The sequence below is a fragment of the Balaenoptera ricei genome, chromosome 5 (assembly GCF_028023285.1).
Source record: "Balaenoptera ricei isolate mBalRic1 chromosome 5, mBalRic1.hap2, whole genome shotgun sequence".
Taxonomy (NCBI): domain Eukaryota; kingdom Metazoa; phylum Chordata; class Mammalia; order Artiodactyla; family Balaenopteridae; genus Balaenoptera; species Balaenoptera ricei.
The window spans coordinates 74,046,923-74,070,727 of NC_082643.1; the positions used below are offsets into that span (position 1 = coordinate 74,046,923).

Below are 23,805 nucleotides of genomic sequence, written 5' to 3' on the forward strand. Positions count from 1 at the left end.
ACAAATGGTGCTGAGGTAACTAGATATCCACATGCAAAAGAATGAAGTTAGACCTTTATCTAACACCATACACAAAAAATAATTCAAAATGTACCTATACATAAGACCTCAAATTATAAAACTCTTAGAAGAAAACATAGGGCAAAAGATTCATAGCACTGGGTTTGGCAATGATTTCTTGGATATGACACCAAAGGCACAGGCAACCAAAGAAAAAAGAGACAAACTGAACTTGATGAAAAATTTAAAATTTTGTGGATCAAAAGACACCATGAACAGAGTAAAAAGGCAACCCACAGAGTGAGAGAAAATACTTGAAAATCATATATCTGATAAGGGATTAAAATCCAGAATAGACAGAGAACTCCTAAAACTCAATAATAAAAAAAAAACATTCAAAACTGGGCAAGGGACTTCTGTAGATATTTCTCCAAAGATATATAAATGACTAATAAGCACATGTAAATATGTTCCACATCACTAAACATTAGGTAAATGCAAATCAAAATTACAGTGAAATTTCACCCCATATATATCACAATGAGACATCACTTCACATCCATTAGGATGACAAATAAATAAATAAATAAACAAACAAATAAATAAATAACCAACAGTGTTGGTGAGGATGTAGAGAAATTGGAATCCTTTTGCACTGTTGGTGGGAATGTAAAATGGTACAGCTGTTGTGGAAAACAGTATGGCAGTTTCACAAAAAGTTAGAAATAGAATTACCATAGGATCCAGCAATTCCACTTCTAGATATCTAACCAAAAGAATTAAAAGCAGAGTCTCAAAGAGATGTTTATGAATCCACGTTCATAGCAACATTATTTACAAGAGCTGAATCTTAGAAGTAACCCAAGTGTCTATTGATGGATGAATGGATAAGCAAAATGTGTTATATACATACAGTGATTTATGATTCAGCCTTATAAAGGAAGGAAATTCTGATATATGCTACAACAGGGATGAACCCTGAGGACATTAAGCCAAGTCAAATAAGCCAATCACAAAAAGACAAATACTATATGACTCCACTTATATGAAGTTCTTATAATAGAGACAAAGTAGAATGATGGTTTCCAGTTGTTGGGGGAGAAGCTACGGGGAGTTACTGTATAACTGATATAGAGTTCCAACTTTCTCCATTGAAGTATTACATGAAGTTTGGTTTGCAAACAGTGATTCTACTGAGTGCATTTTTAATCATTGGAAATCACAAACTTGGCTCACTAAATGCATGAAAATCAACTTCATGAAATATTTCCCATCCCAACATTCCTGATACTATGTCCATTAGCATATATGATCATAAGCATTCCATCATTCCTTTTTTTAAAAAATTTATTTATTTATTTATTTATGGCTGTGTTGGGTCTTCGTTTCTGTGCGAGGGCTTTCTCTAGTTGTGGCAAGCGGGGTCCACTCTTCATCGCGGTGCGTGGGCCTCTCACTATCGCGGCCTCTCTTGTTGCGGAGCACAGGCTCCAGACGCGCAGGCTCAGTAGTTGTGGCTCACGGGCCCAGTTGCTCCGCGGCATGTGGGATCTTCCCAGACCAGGGCTCGAACCCGTGTCCCCTGCATTGGCAGGCAGATTCTCAACCACTGCTCCACCAGGGAAGCCCCATCATTCCTTTTAAGAACATTAAGAACATTAAGTTTATAAGAAAATATTAATAAAAAATATATAAAAAGCATGAAGTTAGAACACAGCATACATAACTTGAAGATTATCTTACTGTCAAAGATCCCAACTTTTAAACTGTCCTTGCGTTCATTCATAGTAGCTAAAATGGTAGGAACCTGTCTACTCTAACCAAAGTAAGCAGTTTCTACATGTCTTTAGTAACGCCATGCTCCTGGACTTCAGCTTTTCCCTAGTGTTTTAGTTATATTATCATCTTCCAAGTTTTTCAAGATCCACAAGGATATACAGCATTACCCACAAGTGCCCTACCCACACACTCCTGCCTACATTCAGACCCACCCCAATGGCTTCCTTGCCTATAGTTATCTGCAATCACTCCAAGAGCACCTGTGGCTTTAGCATTTTGGAAACAGAAAATTAGAGCCTGATTCGTTTCTTCTCAATTACTTCCTCTGTGTCTTTATAGTGTCCTAAGTTTGTAATCATCATTCCTGAAGTTCAGACTATGTTTCAGGCATTGTTCTAGATGATGGAGAAACAAGAACAAATAGCACACTGTTTTTTCCTAAAAGGAACCGACAGTCTGGACTGTATAAGCCAATACATACCATGCAAAGAGTATGGGCAGGATACTATGGGGGCATGAATCAGGGCATAACTAATTATACCAGTGGAGTCTAGAAAAGACTTCATTAAGATGGCACTGCTTGAGGCAAGCACTGAAAGAGAAGAAGTTCATATAGTCAGAGAAGGGGACTAGAGGCCAGAGAAAAGAGAGGCAGGAATCAGGCACTCAAAACATTGAAACAACATGAATAAAAATATGGCGGCTTTAAACAACATGGTACATATTGGAAGAACCAAGGGCTTTGACTTGGGTCGTGAAGAAGTCATAGTGACATACAACTTTAGAGAGAGAATAAAAGAGCCAGTTCACAGAAGGTCTTATATTTCATACTAAGGAGTAAAAATTGTAGTACATATAATTTGCATAATTATGATGTGCCAGGTTCTATTCTAGACTCTACTTGCAAAGTCATTTTTATTCCATTTTAAGCATGAGGAAACTGAAGCACAGAGTGCTTTAGTAACTTGCCCAAGGTCACACAGCCAGAAAGTGAGGGAGCCAGGGAGTCTGACATAATAAATTGGGCTCATAGCCATCAGGGTGACTCCCTTCAGCAGTGTGTGCTTTATTCCATTGAAAATGATGACTATTAAAGGGGTTTAAGTAGAAGAATAACATGACTATTTTAGTAGTAGAAATGAGGTGGGATTAAAATTGAGACAGAAGGCAGTAAAGGAGGAGAAAATGAAATGCAGAGAAATTATATTAAGGCAGTAAAAGCTATAATACTCAGAGAACAATTAAGTGAAGGAGGATATATCAGTTAGCTTTCGTTGCATAATTAACCACACAAAATTTAGTGGCTTAAAATAACAAGCATTTACTTAAATCATAAACTGATGGATTAGCTAGGGCCAGGAAAGTTTGGAAGGACCTTGCTCATGTGTCTCAGTGAACTGAGCTGTAAGAGAGCTCACAGCACATAGCACATGGCAGATCAGCTGTAAGATAGCTTTGCTGATCTTGGCTGGGTTCTCCTACATGTCTGGGGCCTCAGCTGGGATGAATCAATTAATTCATGGTGCATGGTCTTTTGTCCTTCAGCAGGCTAGCCCAGGTCTGTTCTCATGGTGGCAGAACAGAGGTATAGGCGGTATAGGTGAGAATAGCAGTAATGTGCAAGGTTGCTTGACACCTAGGCTTGGAAATAGCACATCTATTAATCAATTAAGTTACAAAGCGTTTCTCCAAAGATTTACAAGGCCTACTCAAATTCAAAGAGAGAAGTAGATCTATCTCTTGATGGGAGGAGCTAAAGTCACATTGTAAATGGTGGGGAGCCTAGAGGGCAGATAATTTTCACCATCTAAAAAAATCTAATTAATGGGAGACAGCAAAAGAAAACATCGGTGATGACTCCCTGGTTTCTTGCCTAAGAAACTGAGGGGATGATGGTGCCATTTACAGAGATGGGGCCAAAAGGGCCCCTCACTGGTGGGTTTTCCCCAGAAAGTGAATAAAAGTTTCCAAGCATGTTTTTCCCAGTGGCGTGAACCAGAAATCTACACAAATAACATAGCAATAGCAACTGAAAGAATGTGGTAGAAATACTCAGCTTAAGACTCAATTAAAAGAAAAAGTTGTTACTGAAAAACTATACATTGTACGATACGACAGTGGAATCTACTGAACTTTTATAACAAACACTGACAGAATGTATGAAAATAAGCTGTGATTTCCTTTGAGGTCTAAAGTCATATAAAGTCCTCCTCACATCTGCCAAATCGATCTTCCTGTGGGAATTCACCACAATGAAACCATTGTCAAGGATGCAACATATCAAAAAATAGGCTTTATATTCACTGAACTCTATGTTTAAACCAAGTTAAATGCCCTTCTAGGGACAGGAAAATTTCAAGTGTGCTATTACAAAAAATAGCAGAGTGGGTTGTAAGAAAGAAAATCTTTGGGATCAGTAGATATGACTGAGCACATTCATTGTCACAAGCTAGGACACACTACACGGCATGACAGAAAGTCAAAGTAGTCGTCATGGCTCACCAACATGCATTTTTTTGCTTAGTTCAAAGGAGACTGTCATACTATCAATGGCTTTTTATAAATGAGCTTCACTTTTTTAATCCAACCTGCTTCTAATTCCTGACTCCAGTGTTTAGTGCAAGTTTCCCATGAGCAAATAAACTCAGTTTTTTCACTCTGCTATTTAAGGCTTTTCCCCAGCCTGCCCCATGCCATGTCTTGACTCAGATTCTCAGTCTTCTCTTAAATTCAGCCCATGCTGGTGTCCAGATGAACTATGTGCTATCCACAAACACGGCCTGTCTTCTTTGGTTTCTTTGCCCTCACTCACCTCTTTACTCTCTGCTGTGCTGCTTCCTTTTTGTCTTGGCTCGTCCAAAATCTTATTTGAACTTTAAGTCATGACTTCAGCACCACAGATTCCAGCAGCTTATTATGATTTTTCTGTTTCCTGGACTTTCAGACCACATTGTACCTCACTCTTTGTCTACCCTGGACACTCTGCTTTCTACTAAAATTTTTATTTGTTGCCAGGGACAGGGGGTGGGAGATGGGGGGAAAAGGTGAAGGTGGTCAAAGGGTACAAACTTCCAGTTATAACATGAACAAGTTCTGGGGATGCAATGTACAGCATGGTGACTATAGTTAACCATCCTCTACTGTATATTTGAAAATTACTGAGAGTAGATTTTAAAAGTTCTCCCCACACACACCCAAATTTTACCTCTGTGTGGGGACAGATGTGTTAACAAACCTTATTGTGGCATCATTTGCAATATATACACGTATCTAATCATTACATTGTACACTCTAAGCCTACACAATGCTATATGTCAATTACATCTCCATAAAGCTGGGGAAAACATTTTTAATAAAAAATAAATACAAAATAAAAGTTTTTATTTGTTTCATCTTTAACTTCCTAGTACCTTTCCTGAGGGCACATGAATTTACTCTTTTTCAAGATGGATTTGCCAAGAAAGTGAGGAGTGAGGTTAGAGCTTTCTCTCTGCCAACAACACAGTTCGGTTTTTATGTGCTTCAAATAATGGTCTACAGACTTCCACAGAATATATAATTTGAAGAAAAAGTTCTGTAAATGCTTTAAGTGTTTGAAAACTACTGTTTATTTGTTTTTGCATCTCTTGCTATTTCTAATGCAACCCTTTTCCCCTGGTGGTGGGTAGAAATCTGTATGAGCTAAAATTAGTATAACGAATAACATTGTTCACTACCTGCCAGAAGGTAACAAGAAAGGGATATCAAGTATGAGACAGTCATGTCCAATTGGCATATATTATTGATAACTGCAAAATCATTTGCAAAAACAAATAAAAGTGGCAAGCCAGCAGAAAAATAAGTACTGTTAAAGAAGGTAATTGCCAGTTATGGGTTCAATCTGGATCACAAAGCATGATCAGAACTTTCTAAAATGATAACTTCTTAAAATAAATAGCAAACTGAGATGTGAGCAAGTATTAAATTGTAGTGTGTATTCACCCCTTAACTCCTTACCTAAACAAACAACCATAATTATATGGTACAATCTTATACCATTTTAGGCCTCTATCTTTGAGTTACCCACTATGGTAGACAAAATAATGTGCCGCTAAAGATGTCCATATCCTAGTCTCCAGGACCTGTGAACATTACATTACATGGCAAGAGAGAGTTAAAGTTGCAGATGGAATTAAGGTTGTTAATCAGCTGAAGTTAAAGTAAGGAAATTATCCTGGATTATCCAGCTGGGCTCAATGTAATTAATCATGACAGTCCCTTAAATGTGGAAGAGCGAAGCAGAAGAGTGAGAGCCAGAAAGATGGCATCATGAGAAAGACTTTGCTGGCTTTGGAGATTAAAGGGGGCCACGAGCCAAGGAATCCAGGAAACGTCTAGAAGCTGGAAAAGGCAAGAAAGTGGATTCTCCCTTGGAACAGCCAGGAAATAAGGCAGTCCTGCTGACACGTTAATTTTAGCCCAGTGAGGCCCACTGGAAACTTCTGACTCCCAGAACGATAAGATAATAAATGTGTGCTCCTTGAAGCTATTAAGTTCGTGGTAATTTTTACAGCAGCAACAGGAAACTAATACACAGAGAAAAATCGTTCCAGCTTTCCCCAGATGCCAAGAAACTGCTCCCTCCTTGTCAAATATCTTTCCTATTTCAATCACCTATCAGTACTCCCAAACTATCTTTATTTGTAAGATGATAATTTTCAATTGATAAGATAGTGATGTTTTCTATAAATTACTTTGTCAAAACAATTACTAGAAAAGATATTAGCAAAGACTTAATGAATATTTAAATACTGATTATACAGCTATTTTAATTAATGTCAGTCAGACATAATTTAGAAGCAAGATATATTTTTAAATCCTCAAATAGCACATAATAATGAGCTATATTTTATTTTTGAGAAGACAAACGTTGTTTGTGTTGTGAGTTGATCTCTTCTTTAAGAACAAACTGCTTAACAAAATTAGGCATTTTTTGTTTGATCTACCAATAATAGGTATATAAGTGAAGCACAGAGAATGAGGAGAATAAAGGTGATATCTCACTTCTAACACAATTTCATCAAAATGGTAAAAATGTGTTTAAATTAAGCCTGGGAAGGTCCAACACAATTGGGAATTGAAGAACTCACATAATGTTCATGGGTATATGGATTGCTTCTGTTTCAAAAATGCTTTCATTTCAGTACCAATTAGAAAATGTGAGACTCATTTTATCTAAACAACAACAACAAAATCATCACCAGATAAGATTTGGCAATGCTGTGAATCCCGCTAAACCTCAGTTTTTTCTTATGATTTTACCAGTCTATTCCCCACACAGGTTAGTTCTAAGGATCACATTAGATAATGTATTTAAAGGATATTGTAACCTACCAAATTACTTTCTTCCCCTCAGTTCCTACTATAAGTCAAACACCAAGCTAGGCAGACAAACAACAATTAGACAATAACTTCAACAATTAATGTACAATGTAAGACACAGAATGCTATGAGGATTCATGGCTAATACAAACTGGAAGGGGGATGGCGAGGTACCTCCAGCCCTAGGGAATCAGACTGCCTACTGTGTGCCAGGCACTATGCATGTTAAATTTTTTATACACATTATACCATTTAACCCTCACAATAATCCGACAAGGTAGTGCTATTGTTTTTCCCTTTTTACTGATGAGAAAGATAAGGCTTAGGTTAATTAACTTTTCCAAAGCCTGTGGAAAATAAGGGATAAAGCCAAAGCTCATTCAGTTAACAAATAATTATTGAGCACCTACTGTGTGAGAGGCGTGATCCAGATGCTGAGATTACAGTAGTGAAGACAGCAGATAAAAATACCTACCATCAAGAAAATTATACTCCAGGGAGGGAAACAGAAAACAAAGAAAATAAAAATTCAGTATATTTTATATATACACACACACACACACACACACACACACACAGTTTAGCAGATAGAAATAAATGAAACACGGAAGTGAAACAGAAGGTGGTAGAGACTGAAATTTTAAGTAAGATGTTCAGGAAGGCCCTATTGTTGAACATGGTAAGTTTGACATGCTTGTTAGGCATAGAGATGTATTTGTCAAGCAGGCAGAGAATACACGAGAGAAGGCAACGTTTGAGTAATTGCTTAAAAATAGTGATGGAGTTGGACGAGCAGATATCTAAGGGGAAGGCATGTAAGGAAGAACAAATAGCAAGTAGAAAGGTCCTGAGATGGGGGCTGATGAGGCTGAAGCTGAGGGAGAGAAGGGAAGAGCAGAAGATGAGATCTGGATGTAATGGTGGAGGGGGCAGATCACACAGGACCTTGTAGTTCACAGTCAGGTCTTTGGTGTTTGTTCCAGATAGGAAAATGGGGTTTTGATCGCAGAAGGATATGTTTTAACAGGATCGCTTTGGCTACTATGCTGAGAACAATCTGAAGAGAGGAAGCAGGGAGACTGGTTAGAAGATGTTTTCAATAATTCAGACAGCAGGAGGTAGTGTTTTGTACAAGTGTGATAACAGTAGAAGAGTGGCAAGTTGTCAGATTCTCAATATATTTGAAAGTAGAGCCAACAGGATTTGCAGATGGATTGAATATGGGGGTGTAAGGGAAAGAGAGGAGACAAAAATGACAGCAAGATTTGAAGCTGGAGCAACCAGAAAGGTAAATAGTCATTAATATTTGGGAGGAAGACGTTTTGTGGTAAATACCAGGAGCTTAGACTTGGATATTGTATGACTGATATTCTTTTTTTTTTTTTTTTTTTTTTTTAATTAATTAATTTATGGCTGTGTTGGGTCTTCGTTTCTGTGCGAGGGCTTTCTCCAATTGCGGCAAGCGGGGGCCACTCTTCATCGCGGTGCGCGGGCCTCTCACTATCGCGGCCTCTCCTGTTGCGGAGCACAGGCTCCAGACGCGCAGGCTCAGTAGTTGTGGCTCACGGGCCCAGTTGCTCCGCGGCATGTGGGATCTCCCCAGACCAGGGCTCGAACCCGTGTCCCCTGCATTGGCAGGCAGATTCTCAACCACTGCGCCACCAGGGAAGCCCATGACTGATATTCTTATCAGACGTTCAAATCAACTAGAAATTGTCAAGTAGGAAGTTGGATATATAGGACTAGAGTTTAGGGAAAAGACTCTGGGGCTGGAGAAATAAATCTGGAAGCCATCTAATTTAATATAAATTAACATATGAACTTAATTCCAGATCTGTTTGATCCTCAAACCTAGCTCCTATTTGTTGGGAGCAATTCTCCATTGCATTTCTGCATGTCTCAGGTTATCTTTTCAAGGATGTTTATACAATAAACATCCTCGGAGACTAAAAGAGTGTCTCTCTCCAGGTTTAAGGACAGATTTGTTTCCTGATGAAGATACTTAAGGTAATGTCTCCTTTGGAAGCAAAGAATAGACAGATTGGCTTGCAGCTTGCAACTCCCTTATAAAACTGGTTTCCTGGGACTTCCCTGGTGGTCTAGTGGTAAAGAATCTGCCTTACAATGCAGGGGACGTGGGTTCGATTCCTGGTCAGGGAATCAAGATCCCACATGCTGCGGGGCAACTAAGCTGGCGCACCACAGCTACTGAGCTCGCACACCTCAACTAGAGAGCCTGTGTGCTGCAAACTACAGAGCCTACGCACTCTGGAACCCGCACGCCACAACTACAGAGCCCATGCACCCTGGAGCCCACGCACCACAACTAGAGAGAGAAGCCCACGCACCACAACGAAGAGCCCACGTGCTGCAACTAAGACCTGATGAGGCCAAAAATAAATTAAATAAATAAATAAATAAATCTTAAAAAAAAAAAACTGGTTTCCTAAGCTCAGCTGTGACCTACATCCAGTATGTTTGCAAGGTCCACCAGGATCCACTCTGCATCGCCCCCATGACATGAGGGAAGAGCAAAGGGGAAGCTCGTGCTGCCTGATGTCTCATGAGTGATAAACATCTCAATCCACTTAAGCTCACTGTTTCCTTACCAACCACATTTATGGAAATGTGGGAAGTCGATCTAGCAGCTGAAGTAGTAGCTGAAGCTTAGGAACTGTCTGATCACTTAACTACTATTGAAGAGGAACCACTGAAAATTTCGTAACAAGGGAAGAGGTGTGATTTGACTTGGAGTTTGAAATTAAAATCTCTCTGATATCAGAGGGAAAGTGGTCCTGGAGAAGAAGAAACAAGAGTGGAAGAAGTTACATCAGTCAGGCTGTTGTTGCAGCAATCCCCGCAAGAACAAAAAAGGCCCAACAGAGGGGTTAACCAAGGGACTGAAAGAAGGAGGCAGACTCAAGAGATATTTAGGAGCTAAAATCAATTGGCCTTCAAGCTGTATCTTTACAACATTAAGTCAGAAAATTTCAAGTGTAAGTATGAAAGTAATTGGGAGTCACTTTCTTACATAAGAAGAACGTAGTCAGGCACAGTTGACACATGCCCGTCAAACTCCAGGTTGACTTCTCCACGTAGTTTTTCTCTTTTTCATGGTCTCAAGCAGCAGCCTTGAGCACTGGATCCTCAAACAGCAATGCCCATAACAGGAAAGAAGGGGAGACCTCCATTGTACAGGCATCTCTGTTTTTTAATCAGAGAGGAAAATTTTTCCTAGAATCCCATTAATCAGATTGGGCCAAATGCCCATGCCTTCAATGCAAGGAAAGTTGAGAGAACAAAATCTGGCTCTTTCAGCCTCTATAGTGGGAGGTAGGTTCTAACAATAGTGAAGAGAAGGTTGGAATTGGCTGTTGGAGAGACAACCAATAGTGTCTCCCAGAGGATCTAATTAGATGTGGAAGCTGAGAAAGAAGGAGAACTCTAAATGATTGCTTAGACACCTGGCTTAGACCATTGTCTGGATGGTACTGTCATTCATGGACGAAGCAATGCGAGAGAAACAGGTTTGGGGTAGGGAGTGATGCGATATCTTTGAACACATTTGAATTTCTAGTTGGAAAGCCCAGAGCTCAGTTTCATAGTGGTCTAGAGCTCAAGACTGAGAGCTAAGCTAGAGTTATATAAGTTTGGGACAATATAACTGAAGTCACAGAGCAAAAGTGTCCAGACACAGTGTGATTACAGAGAGGGTCAAAGAGGGAATCTTGGAAAGAGAGGCCCATTTGACAGACTGAAAAGGAAAGTCCATGAATGTAAAAAGAAAAGAGGAGAGAGCAATATTTTAAGATTGAAGAGAGGCCAATGGTACTAAATGCTTCCCAGAGATCAAATAAGAAGATGAAGATTATAAATGAAAGTAGTTATTAAGTTTTATATAGGAGTAAATATAAATTTCAGTAAATTTCAGCTTTTTAATAGTCCTTACTATATGTTACTGCTATACTATAGAAGGTCAGCCAGAGTGACCTGCTATTCATAAAGAACAACTGGAAAAAACAAAAACCACAGTTTATAAGAAAATCAGCACAGCCTGTCCTATACCAGGTTCCATCATGCCCTCTTGTGTCTAAGTGTAGCATAGCAGCTCCAACTTTAAATTGAAATATTCAGTACAACACGGTGAACATCACACACTCACTATGGGCCAGGTGCTAGGTTGGGTGCTGAGTCCACAGTTGTGGACAAGACCTACAAGGTCCCTATCCTCATGGAGATTATTTAGGACTTACTTTAATTATTACAGAAGTTTACATTCCATTTGAAAACTTCTGTATGAAGATTTAGCATTTCATTATACGGTACAAATAGTTTTATCAGCTAAAAAATATTGCCACTAATTTCTTTAGTCTACAATCTTAAATTATTGATTCAGCTTGCCCATAAACTTTTCTCCTTGACTTCTAGTGGTAAAAATTTCATAATCCATTGATTTAGTTTTATAGCTACTATTTACAAAGATATAATCTTCAATAAAATGATGCTGTGATGTTTAACTCTAAAGCTCTTATTTAATCTTAGTGTTAGTTGTCACTGAGAAGCCTCTGAGGCTATAATTTCATAGTTTATGATCCCAGGAAAATTTTCCTTATTAAATTATAGACAAGAGACAGTGCTTTACTCTATGTTATTAAAATTGAAATTCCCTAAATCTAATTATATATTCTTACCCTCTGCATTTTTATGAATCTTATCTAAAGAAATCTTCTGAAAATCTCAGAGCTGACATAAATTTCTTAAATTTTACTTAGTTTTTGTGGGTTTTGAAAACAAAAGTTCTTGTTTTAATTTAAAGGAGCAGAAACTTAATTGTGATGGCTTACAGATAGATGACAATATGGCCCAGAATGAAACTTTCTATAATAAAAGCAGATATGATAAGATATAAACCATAGTAGGCAGATCTTAAGAGAATTTGATTTCAGTGAAACATTTAAATCAGTAATCATCCATTCTAGCATTCTACCTTTTACACATAGACTATTGTTTCACCCTTAACAATTATCAGGAGGTTGTCCCCTCATTCCTAAGTGTGAGGACCACTGTGTATTTCTCATTTACTCAATTGCCCAACCCCTTTTATTCTTACTATAAGAGTATTCTCTTATTCTACCTCAGTGTTTGGAGGTTGGGGGACCTCTAGTTAAGGTTAGTCTTATGCATGGTGACGTTAACCCCTCCTCCAAGTATATCAAACCCCAAACAACCCTAAATAAACCTAAAATCTAATTTAAAACAAAGAGCCTGCTCTGCAAAGGTAGCTTCAAGTCAAGTTTCCCAGTCTCTCTTTACAACAAAATGACTGACTCAAAACCCCACTTACGGACTTCCCTGGTGGCGCAGTGGTTGAGAATCTGCCTGCCAATGCAGGGGACACGGGTTCAAGCCCTGGTCTGGGAAGATCCCACATGCCACGGAGCAGCTAAGCCCGTGAGCCACAGCTACTGAGCCTGCGCATCTGGAGCCTGTGCTCCACAGCAAGAGAGGCCGCGACAGTGAGAGGCCCACGCACCACGATGAAGAGTGGCCCCCGCTTGCCGCAACTGGAGAAAGCCCTCGCACAGAAATGAAGACCCAACACAGCCCCCCAAAAATAAATAAATAAATAAAAAATTAAAAAAAAAAAAAAAACCCCACTTACATTAAAAATCTAAATCCCGGGCTTCCCTGGTGGCGCAGTGGTTAAGAATCTGCCTGCCAATGCAGGGGACACGGGTTCGAGCCCTGGTTTGGGAAGATCCCACATGCCGCGGAGCAACTAAGCCCATGAGCCACAATTACTGAGCCTGCGCGTCTGGAGCCTGTGCTCCGCAACAAGAGAGGCCGCGACAGTGAGAGGCCCGCGCACCGCGATGAAGAGTGGCCCCCGCTCGCCGCAACTGGAGAAGGCCCTCGCACAGAAACGAAGACTCAACATAGCCAAAAATGAAATAAATAAATTTATTAAAAAAAAAAAAAAATCTAAATCCCCCATTTGCCTTCTCAGACTATGTATCATATTTCTTTTTAAAAATGGATGATATGAGCTTTTTCCACTTTGCCCTGGGAATGCTTTGCCTCATTTTATCGTATATTCAAATATCTGGCTAAAATTATGAATGAAAGCTTATGAAATTTTAGGGCAGCTTTCACTGCCTGCCTTGCCCATGGAGACCAGAGTCATGAGCCAAGGTACCTGATCTGACAAACATTCACTCCTGCATGATTCAAAAGGTAAGGCAACATCTTTGCTTGGGAGTCAAGAAGCCCACCTCAGCAGATATATCCAACATCTGTGAGAGCTTCGCCAACATGTTTGAGTGTGGAAGGATCCGCATATTACTGAATTCTTTCTCCAATGCATTACAACAGATGTGTATCAGTTAGCAACTGCTATAACAATCATGTAAAATAAGCCACCGCCAAGCACAGTCACAATAGATAGAGTGTGGATCTAAGGAGAGATAGAGGATTGAAGCCATTTTTGCAACTAGTATGCTACAAGATGTCTAGTAATGCAATGATGACTATAAAATGATCTCCTTTCTAAATCAAATCTGACCTTCCTTTTGCTTTTATTATACCTCTCAACAAGGAAAACTAAAACACACATTTATGCACACACACAAACTTTCTGGGTGCCCCCTACCAACAGTCATGAGCTCACTCATACCCATCCCCACCTCTACAGTTGCTACTTATAGCAAAGCGTCTTTCAAGATTTAGACTCACTTTTCATGTGAGGGGTTACAAACATTTTCATGTAATGGGACACACAGAGAAAGATCAAATATGTACAGCACACTGAAGTAAACTAAAGGAGTTTTGAGGGCATCTATGTCAGGCTAGTGGAAAATGTTATTAATTTCTTCATATTACATAAGTCAGACAAAAAAATGAACTATAAAGTATTAAGAAAGATATCAAATTTTAATTGGTATAAAACTTCTAAATTAAATCTTTTTATTTTTATTTTCTGAGAAATTTGAACTTGATTCCATGAACATAACATTTTTTTTCTATCAGGTTTTATGCTTGACATGGCAATATGTAATTCTTGATAATGATTTTTCAATGAAGTCTCTGAAAGTTTAATAGTCACTTTTATAGGAAGCAAATAGGTTGTAACAACCGGCAGAAGAAAATTTATTGCTTTTTCACTAGCCACAGCAACTTACTTTTCAGAATTAGACAGAATTTGGGTAATAAGAATTCATTAAATTGTGTTTCGAGGATCCAACCATTCTTTAAATCCAGCTGAGATGGAGTCAGAGGGATCTGATTCACCCTTCTGACTTAAACAACTAAAAGGCTGGACAAAATATGAATGAAACAACATCTCTCAAGACACAAAACATCAGGCAATGAAGGACAGGTATCCCTGAGTGATGAGAAACAAAAAAAGTGAGTCCTACAATTGTCCCAGGTTAATGTCTAGAGAAAGTCTCCACACTGTAGCATAGGGAAAGGAAATGCAGGCAGAGACCCATGGTGTCTCTGTGTTGAGAGATGAGAATCCAGGGAAGCCAGGGTAGCTAGAGTTTGCAAGGCAGAGTACCACAGAGAAGCAAGATGCACACAGAGAGAACTCTAAAGATCTGAAGAGTGTTCCCCTGGAGTATTCAGTTGAGTACTGATCAGCAAACACAGCTAAGGAAACTATCTGAGGCTGAGAGAACCACCTGAAAAGATTAGAGGAAACAGTGTCAGAGGCACTCATAGAGACAGACATAGTTCCTGTTCCCACAATTAGAATAAAACATACCAATCAATCAATTGAAAGAGATCTAGAAATAACACAAATAATAAACTTAGTAGACAAGGACCTTAAAAAGTTATCTTAACTATATTCTATATGTTCAAGAAGCTAAAGAAAAGATTGAAGATGTTAAGTGGAAACATGGACAATAAAAAAAAACTCCCATCAAATTTTTAGAGATGAAAACTACAGTGTTTGAGATGGAAAATACCCTGTATTTTATTAGGTCACAAAACATGTCTTAACAAATTTAAGAAGACTGAAATCACATCAAATATCTTTTCTGACCACAATGGAATGAAACTAGAAATCACAGAAGAAGGAAAATTCACAAATATGTTGAAATTAAACAACACTCTCTTGAATAACAAATAAATCAAACAAGGATGGAACAAAAGCAGTTCTAAGAAGGAAGTTTATAGTGATAAATGCCCACATTAGAAAATAAGAAAAGGGCTCAACCTAACTTTACACCTCAAAGAGCTAGAAAAAGAAAAATAAACCAAACCCAAAGTTATTAGAAGAAGGGAAATAATAAATACTAGAGACAAATAATCAAAAGAGAAAAATAGAAAACTACAGGCCAATACCCCTGATGAACTAAATGCAAAAATCCTCAACAGAATACTAGGAAGCTGAATCCAACAGCATATTAAGAAATCGTACATTATGACAAAGTGGGATTTACCCCTGAGATTCAAGAATGGTGCAACACAGCTCAGTGCTTTGTGACCACCTAGAGGGGTGGGATAGGGAGGGTGGGAAGGAGATGCAAGAGGGAGGAGATATGGGGATATATGTATATGTATAGCTGATTCACTTTGTTATAAAGCAGAAACTAACACACCATTGTAAAGCAATAATACTCCAATAAAGATGCTAAAAAAAAAAAGAATGGTGCAACATATTCCAATCAATTAACATAATATACCACATTAACAGAATACAGGACAAAAATCACATGATTACCATCATAGATACAGAAAAAGCATTTAACAAAATTCAACACACCTTTGTGATAAAAATTATCAACAAACAAGGTATAGAAGTTATTTACCTCAATATGACAAAGAGCATATATAGTAAGCCCAAAGCTAACATCACAGTAAATGGTGAAAAGCTGAAAGCTTTTCTTCTAAGATCAGAAACAAGGCAAGGATGCTTACTCTTGCCACTTTTAAATGTAATATTAGAAGTCCTAGTGAGAGCAATTAGGCAAGAAAAAGAAATAAAGGGCACCCAGAATGTAAAGAAAGAAGTAAATTATCTGTTTGTAGATGACCTAATCCTATATGCAGAAAACTCTAAAGACTCCACAAACAAACTGTTAGGACTAATAAATGAATTCAGTAAAGTTGCAGGGTATATAATCAACAGGTAAAAATCAGTTTTGTTTCTCTACACTAACAAAGAACTATCCATACTGGGAAATTAAGAAAACAATCCCATTCACAATAGTACCAAAAAGAATAAAGTAATTAGGAATAAACTTAATCAAGCAGATGAAAGACTGAAAACTAGAAAACACTGAAAACTACAAAAAACAGATGAAAGAAATTAAAGAATACATAAATAAATGGAAAGACATCCCACGTTAATGGATTGGAAGACTTAATATTGTTAAAATGTCCATACTACCCAAAGCAATCTATAAATTCAATGTTATCCCCATCAAAATCCCAATGGTATTTTTTACAAAAATAGAAAAAAAAACCTATAAGTGATATTAAGCCAGAAAGACCCCAAAGAACAAAAGCAATCTTGAGGAAGAACAACACAGCTGGAGGCATCACACCTCCCAATTGCAAAACATAATGTGAAACTATATACTTAAAACAGTATGGAAATGGCATAAAGATAGACATATAGGCCAATGGAACAGAATAGAGAACCCAAAAATAAACCCAAGTATAAGTGGTCAACTGATCTTTGACAAAGGAGCCAAGAGTACACAATGGAGAAAGAACTGTCTTTTCAACAAATGGTGCTTAGGAAGCTGGATATCCACATGCAAAATCATGAAATGGATACAAAAATCAATTCAAAAAAGATTGAAGACTTAAACATAAGACCTGAATTGTAAAACTCCTAGAAGAAAACATGGGGGAAAAGACTCTTGACATTGGTTTGGCCATGATTTCTTGAAGATAACACCAAAAGCACAGGTAGCAAAGCAAAAATAAACAAGCAACACTACATCAAACCAAAAACCTTCTGCACAGCAAAGGAGACAATCAACAGAATGAAAAGACAACCTACAGAATGGGGGAAAATATTTGCAGACCACATATCTGGTAAGGGGTTAATATCCAAAATATATAAGGAACTCCTACAACTCAATAGCAAAATGACAAATGACTCAAATAATTGGCAAAGTAGTTGAATAGATATTTCTCCAAAGAAGACATAAAAATGACCAAAATGAAAAAGTGCTCAATATCACTAATCATGAGGGACATGCATATCAAAACCACAGTGGCTATCCTGCCACACCAATTAGGATGGCTATCATCCCCTCGACCCCCACAAAGAAGACAACAAATATTGGTGAGGATATAGAGAAATTGGAACCCTTGGACATTGCTGGTAGCTGCTATGGAAAACAGAGTCCTCAAAAAATTAAACAGAACTACCATATGATCCAGCAATTTCACTTCTGGGTATATATCCAAAAGAATTGAAATGAGGATCTCCAAGAGATACCTTCACTCCCATGTTCACTGCAGCACTATTCACAATATTCAAACTATGGAAACAATCCGAATGTTCATCAACAGATGAATGGATAAAAAATAAAATGTGATATACACATACAATGAAATATCATTGATCCTTAAAATGAAGGAAATTCTGCCATATGAGACAACATGGATGAACTAGAAGTACATTACACTGTGATTAAGCCAGTCATAGAAGGACAAATAATGCATGATTCTATGTATATGAGGTATCTAAAATAGCCAAACTCATAGAAGCAGAGAATAGATTGTTGGTTGCCAGAAGCTAGGGGCAAGGGAAAATAGAATTTGTTGTTCAATGTATATAAAGTTTCGGTTATGTAAGATGAACAAGTTCTAGAGATCTGCTGTGTAACATAGTGCCTATTACATTAACAATACTGTACTGCACTCTTAAAATTTTTGTTAAGAGGGTAGATCTCATGTTAACTAAAGGCAAGAGGGAGACATATGAACATTTTTGGAGGTGATGGGTATGTTTATTTCCTAGATTATGATGATGATTTCACAGGTTTATGCATATGCCCAAATTCATCAACTCGTACACTTTAAATATGTGCAGTTTTTGTATACCAATCATACCTCAATAAATCTGTTTTTTCTTAAACTTTAAACATAAAGATGTGAATAAGTTAAAAGAATGGAAAATATATTCCATTCAAACACTAATCAAAAAAATGTTGGAATGATGATACTAATATCAGACAAAGAAGATTACAGAACAAAGAATATTACTCCAGATAAAGAAGATCCTTTCATAATGATAAAGTATTTAATTCATCAAGAGTACATAATAAACCTAAATGTTTACATACCTAATAACAGAGCATCAGAAGACATGAACCAAACACTGATAAAATGGCAACAAAAAATACGCAAATGTCTGTAATTTCAACACTACTCTCTCATTAATTCATAAAATTAGTAACATAAAATCAGTAAAGATATAGGAAATTTGAACACTATCAACCAACTTCACCTAATTTACCTAACAGGGTAATCCACCACAAAATAGAATTCACATCTTTTTTCTAATGAACTTGAAAATATACCATATTCTGGGCCACAAAATTCTTAATATATTTTAAAAGAATTAAGTCATACAAAGGATGTTCTTTGAAGAAAAATGAAGTAAAATAAAAAACAGAAAGCTATCTGGAAAATACCCAAATATTTGGAAACTAAGAATACACTTCTAAATAACCTGTGGGTCAAAAAGAAATCAAAAACTAAATTAGAAAGAATTTTCTGCTGAATGAAAATGAAAAGACAAGATATAAAAATTTGTGGGATGCCACTAAAGCAGTTCTAAGAGGGGAAATATACAGCACTACAAGTATATATGAGAAAATAACAAAGGTTGCAAAACAATAATCTTAGTTTCCACTTAAGAAACTAGAAAAAGAAGTGAAAATTCAACCCAAAGTAAGCAGACCTTGGGAAATAGTAAAGATCAGAGTAGAGATCAATGAAATGGAAAACAGAAAGCAATGCAAAACTCAATCAATCCAAAATTTGGTTCTTTGAAGAGATCAATTAAATTAATAAACATCTTACCACTGTGATTAGGGAGAAAAAAAATGAAGATACAATTTACCAATATCAGAAATGAGAGCGGTGAAATCACTAAGGATTGCACAGATAACAACGGAATGTTACAGTGTTATGCCGATAATTTTGGCAACATAAATTTTAAAAATCCTTGAAAGACAAACTGTCAATGCTCACTCAAAAAGTAATCAAGGGCTTCCCTGGTGGCGCAGTGGTTGGGAATCTGCCTGCCAATGCAGGGGACACAGGTTCGAGCCCTGGTCCAGGAAGGTCCCACATGCCACGGATCAACAAAGCCTGTGCGCCACAACTATTGAGCCTGTGCTCTAGAGCCCACAAGGCACAACTACTGAGCCCACCTGCCACAACTACTGAAGCTCGCGTGCTTAGAGCCTGTGCTCTGCAACAAGAGAAGCCACTGCAATGAGAAGCCCATGCATCACAACGAAGAGTGGCCCCTGCTCCCTGCAACTAGAGAAAGCCCGCGCACAGCACGGAGCAATGAAGACACAACGCAGCCAAAAATAAATAAATAAATAAATAAATTTATTAAAAAAAAAAAGTAATCAATTGAGGACTCCAGCAAAAGTGGCAGGGTAAGGATATCCAAAAATTTATCCCCCCATAAAAACAAAAAGAAAACTGACAAACTATAAAAATCTACATTTCTGAAAACTGTGAAGACTACTGAAAGTCTTTCAGCAACCTGGGAGGCTTTTTCATGAAAGTTGGAGGACTATCAATAAGAACAGTCAGTTTTGTCTGTTTTAACTTACCCGTATCCCATCCCCTGCTCCCAGAACTATGGTAGCCTTGGGAAAAACAAAAAAAAGTTTACATTCCAAGTACTATAGGGAGAAAAACTGGGCTGGAGCACTTTCAAACCCTCATTCCCCAAAACAGCCATTATTATTTTACCTCTCTCTTTAAGACAGAAGAACTTTGGAAGAAGCCACTGAAAGGCTTGTTTTATTTTGTTTAATTCAGAACTCTTGCCTAGTACTAAAGCCACTCTTGGGGAAAGAGTCATTTGTCAAAAACTATCCAGGCAAATGTTTAGTTGCTTCTGACTGAAAGTCCATGACCATGACAAGAAAAACCATGCCCAAGTCAGCTTTATCTCAGCAATGCAAGGTATATTTAATATTCAAAAATCAATCACCATAATTCACCAACAGATTAAAATGGAAAACCACACCATCATTTCAATAGATGCAGGAAGTGTTTGGTGAAACCTAACATTCTTGATAAAAAACAAAATAAAACAAAGCAAAACCAAAAACTCTCAGCGATTAGTGAAATGCCTAGTACTATAGCTGGGGCAGGGAAAATACAAAATGAGCCTAGAGTCTTTTTGTGTCTGGATTTTTGCTGCTATCATACAATCCCCACCCATTCTACTTCCTTATTCCTAAAACACAATCTGCTAGTCTTTTACTGCACTTATAAAGCTTAAGTGGTTCCCCACTGCTTACAACACAAAGTCCAACTTTTATGCATAGCCTTCCAGATTCATTTTCTCTAGTTTTTGAAATACATCCTATCTTAGCCACTTGGTAGTCATTCAGAATTCCATATATATGCCTTTTACTTTCCTGCCTGCATACCTTTGTGCAAACTATTTCCTGGGCTTACAGTATTCCCCTCTGTATTCATTCTGGCAAAATCCAGCTTTCCCTGATCTACTCCTGACCCAACTTCAGTCTATTCTTTACAGGCATACAGGGTAATTTTTGTTTTACATACAAATCTGATCATGGTATACCCTGCTAAAAGCTTTTGTAGCATATAGAAATTACATAGGTCATAAATTCCAATGTGCCATTTCTTATTTTTCTGTAATATCTCTATATAATATACAGCTTTAATGTAACTTTTACTTAAATCTCTCCCTCAAGCCCCATTCTCACGAGAGCAGGAAACTTAAAACAGTTATCTTTCAGGTTCATTTAATTGTTTTAGTGTTTCCTTAGTCATTTCAAATGTAAATTCTGTCGTTTCTATCCCTCTTCCCCACCTTTGACTTAGGATGGCATCTAAGGTGGGGAGGCTATTGGCATCTACATCAGTGAAGGCATCTGTTTTGGGGCCATTTTCTCCTCTCTGACATCCACTTAATGGATAGGTATCTCTTCCTCTGCATTCTGGTCTTCAGTATATATCCCCATTGGTGTCTGCTGAAACATCTTTTGTCCATCTGTGGGAAGCATGCAGTCTTAGCCAGAGGTAACTCCTGGAGGAGACAGTATGTCTCTCACAAAAAGCAAAGCCCTTACCTTGGAAAGCACTCTTTTCCCCAGGCCTGAGGAATGTAAAAGAGATTAGTAAAGCTATCTCAAGCCAGGAGACCTCAGGGAACTGAGAGTCCTGGTTGTTCCCTATGGCTGGGGGCTGTGTGTGAGCCTGGTTAAGGGAAGATAATGTTCAAGGATAGTTGTTGTAAACTTGTTGACGTCTGTGGTAGTGACTGAACTGAGACGATAAGCAATTCCATGGGATTATTGTCTAATAATGAGTTCCTCTTCTGTCTATATAAGATTCAGTAAATTCTAAATAAAGTACCTAGCAACCATCAGTTGTCTTGGTCCTTCTGACCCCATACTCATGGTGCTATTCAGTCCCTTACCCCTCTCCGTTGGTACCTGGAAGATCCCCTGCGGTGGCTGGACCGTCGCATCCATCGGCCTCCATCTGCATGATACATGTTGACTGAAGCACTATTTCAGGCTCTGTATCAGCTACCTTCAGCTCCGTGCCAGCTATCAGGATAATAGGGTATGACTGCTGTTTGATGCTTCTCTTTGTGACCTGTAGTAGGCCAGGGCTGTCATCAGGCATATTTTCCTGTCACCTACCTAGCTACCTCTACTGTACTGCTCTTATGCCACTGTAAATCTGTCACCTTCCCTGGGTGATAGCCTGTTAAAATTTTCCTACCAAACTCTTCATCTAAAACCTTGGTTCAGAGGATCTTTCTGTTAATATTATCAATCCTTGGGGCTTTATCTGGAGGACAAGACACAGGTTCTTTCTATGCTCAGGTCATCCCCAAACATAAAGGAATATCTCAATTAGAGTCTCATGACTGAGACTACTTTCCCTTATTAGAATTTGCTGGGTAATGTCTGTATCCCCGCAAGACTCTTAGTTCACTGACAGCAAAGACTGTGTGTCTGTTTTCCTCATGCTGGTGTCTGACACATAATCAGTAAATATTTATTGAATGGAAAAATGAGTGACTCAGCATACTTGTCCCTGTCCTTGTCAAAAACAATTTTTTTCTGTTTAGTATTAAATATTTTGCTTTTGATGGCAGTAATTTCTTGCTTTAATCTTATACAAAGCATGGCATATGGGCTGCAAGAGGTGAGAAATACCAACTTGGGAGAAAAGGAAGACAGGACATGAAACAGTGCAATCAAAGCAGAATTAACCATCGTCAGCACTTACAGCAGGGACAGAACTTATTTTTCTAGTGTCAGAAACACATGAAGAAGTAAAACCACTGAGAAAGAATACATTTCACAAATATCCCTCTATGCTCCAACAATATTCCCTGCAAGGCTCTTTTTATTATTTGCAGGTCTTTTTGACTACAGTAGATGCACACTAGATTTTTGTTAGATGATATATTATAGTACTGGGGTGGTATTTAAAACTGTCTCTGTAAACTAACTCAAAGCTATAGTGCTAAAAAACTCTGTCCCCTAGTACCAGTTTGTGAGAAATTTTGCTGTTTGAAGTTTTATCTGAGAATGGAACATTCTACTCTTGCCTAAAAAATGTGAGCCCGGGGGGTTCATTTGATCCAGAGAAGCAGGATGGATTTACAACCCAGGTGCAGAACTTCAGATGAGGAATTTGGGATCATAGCATTACACATTTATCTTAACTTTGTAGTGTCCAAGGAAACTTGAGTCTGCCTTTCACCCCATGCTGGTAGTCAGACTGAGTTCCTAACAGAACTCTAAACAGTGTTTCTAACGGGACCTGGTGAGGCCACACGACCCTTCCTTTGAGTGACTGCTGCTTTCTTAACAATAACTTCCCCAGCCCTGCTTCCTTCCATCCACCTCATGAACAAAGATCTATGATACTCAGTTCAAAGCAGATTCTGCTTCCTCTACCCCTTTCCTAGAATCTCAGCACAAGTTCGTATCTCGTCAGAATTTCCTTCTAGAGTTTATGCTTACTGAGCCGCTCCAAGATTTGCCTTTCTGCAGCATGTTAAATTTAACTTTGATGAGCTTATTGATAAAAAGCGCTTAGTTGTCATTGTGCTTGCAAAGTAGACATTCAATAGCTTGGGGTAGAGAGACATGAATTCATATTGCTATAATAAGCAGCAACTAAAGTAATGCTTATGTATGAGCACTGTAGTCCTACATGCTAAATCTCATAAACCCAAAGAATCTACCGCCATTCAACCTCTGAGAGATGAAAAACGAACACAGTCGAGGTGACGGCCCAAGAACTTGAGACTCACGTTAAGTAAAGGCTTCCGGTCTCGCGCAACTCACAAGGACCTCTATGCAGCTCACCCCAGCGAGCCAGAGGCGCGCGCATGCGCAGCACCCGCGCGCATGCGCAGCACCCGCAAGCCGCTCCGCCTTCCCA

At 38.3% G+C, this 23,805-nt stretch overlaps 1 long non-coding RNA gene across 2 annotated transcripts; it reads right to left on the minus strand.

Annotated features, from left to right (window-relative positions):
- Positions 1-1,025: 1,025 nt before the first annotated feature.
- Positions 1,026-23,732, minus strand: LOC132366527 (uncharacterized). Of its 2 annotated transcripts, none has more exons than XR_009503451.1 (3): positions 23,675-23,732; positions 21,831-21,996; positions 1,026-1,637 (listed from the first exon to the last, which is right to left on the minus strand). It is a non-coding gene; the product is annotated as an uncharacterized LOC132366527 (long non-coding RNA). The 2 variants fall into 2 exon arrangements; XR_009503450.1 differs by having other exon boundaries at positions 21,815-21,996.
- Positions 23,733-23,805: the final 73 nt, after the last annotated feature.